This window comes from Propithecus coquereli, unplaced genomic scaffold (genome assembly GCF_000956105.1).
Source record: "Propithecus coquereli isolate 6110/MARCELLA unplaced genomic scaffold, Pcoq_1.0 Scaffold115, whole genome shotgun sequence".
Classification (NCBI taxonomy): Eukaryota; Metazoa; Chordata; class Mammalia; order Primates; family Indriidae; genus Propithecus; species Propithecus coquereli.
In genome coordinates this window covers 1,072,045-1,074,044 of record NW_012135525.1, presented here as the reverse complement: position 1 = coordinate 1,074,044, position 2,000 = coordinate 1,072,045, and positions in this window count along the sequence as shown.

Sequence of the window (2,000 nt, the reverse complement as noted above, 5' to 3'; positions counted from 1 at the left end):
ATCAATCTCTTTAGTAATCAAATACATGCACATTAAAATAACAACAAAATATTATTTTTGACATATTTTAACATAATTTTGACATATTAGCATGGAAAAGATATTTTTCCAAAGAGGAAGCTGTTGGAAAACTGGCAGTCATATACTACTGGCAAAGGTAGAAGTCAGTAAAATCTTTCTGTAAAGGCAATTTGGGATATGAACCAAAAGCCTTAAAAATATGCTTCTCTTTGATCCAGAAGCTCTGCTTCTAAGTTATCTGAGAGAATGATCAGAGCAGTTTGCAGTGTTCATCGAATCATTGGTTATACAAGAGAAATAACCAGAGAAATGTGAATGTCCAGTAAGTGATTGGTTAATCTCACGTCCATCCATCTGATCCATCCATCCAATGAAATACAATGTAGGCATTTGAACTGATGAAGCAGAAATGATTACCTGGAAATATTTTGACAATATACTGACAAGTGGTAAAATACGATACTCCATTTTGTTAAAATATGTATGTGTGTTGTGCATATATAAAACATTCTGGGGAGGGGGGGGAGGAGGGAGGAGGAGACGGGTATTTGCATACACAAAGAGTGCAATGGACATATTTGAAGGATGGACATATTTGAAAGTCGGACTTGGGGGGGAGGGGGGCAAGGGCAACATACGTAACCTAAACATCTGTACCCCCATAATATGCTGAAATAAAAACAAAAAAACATTCTGGAAAGATGAAAACCGAGATGTTAAAAGCAGCTATTGCTGGGTAGTAGAAATATAGGCATTTAAATTTTTTTTTCTTTTTTTATATCCTTTTGTAGTTTCAGAGTTATTTATAATGATATTAAAATACCTCATAACAAAATGATTTTAAAATAGTGAACACGTATATAGTTTATGAGGTTACTATATAAAGGCCACCTAGGCTACGATGTTACATTAAAAATGCCAGTTGTATAAAATAAATGTAGAATGGTAATTTATTTGTGAAAAACACTCCTGTGAACTAAAAGCTAAGATACACATCATCTCATCCTAGAGAAAATTTTTTGTTAAATGAAAATCCCTTGATTCCTTTGTAGAAAAATGCCACATGACACCATGCCTTTTCTGTATACAAAAATATGGGTCATCATAATTTTGTCTTGAGTAAAGTTATAGCCTGTGTAATTTTGCAACTTGGAGGAAACCAAGTAGAAACCAAAATTAGAAGTAGATTGTATTTAAAAATTCATTGTATATCCTGTATCTAGAAACATGGAATAGCAACTGAGAACGTGTTTTCTCTTAAGATCAAAACATTGAAGAAATTATGATAAAAATTTTATGAATATTTATGGCCTAAAATCATGGTTGCATACATTGTTTAATTTGTTTCTCTCCAAAAGATCTTTGGAGCTAGTGCATTATTACTATCCCTATATCACAGATGAAGTCTCTGAGGCCTAAGAAGTTCTAAATAAGTTTTTTTCTACCTAAGCTAACAAAAGCTGAGGAATCAGAGATTTTCTGATTCTTAAGCTTATTTTTTTCTTCCAGTACTGTGCTCAAAATTTGGAGTCACAAGGCCTGGCTCCTGTCCCATGCTTTATTAGCTGAATTACGTATGAGCTCATGTTTCCTCATTGGTAAAATAAGGATTATAATATGAATAGATTAGAGCAGTTGTTCCCAAACTGTAGCATGCATCAGGTTACTATGGAGGGCTTGTTAAAGCACAGATTGCTGCATCCCATTCCAGAGTTTCTGAATTAGTGGGTCTGGAGTGGGATCTGAGAATGTGCATCTCTAACAAGTTTGCAGGTGATGCTGATGTTGCTGGTCTAGGGACCACGCTTTGAGAATGACTGGCTTAGGCATTTTAACTATTGCTCCTACTGAGAGTTTATCCTTGTCTGTCCATGGCTTCTAATCACAATTTAGATTATACATTGTTTATATATTTTCTGTAGATGTAGATTTGTTTTTTATATCATTTGCAAATGCTTTAGTTTAACTTGTGCAGCTGG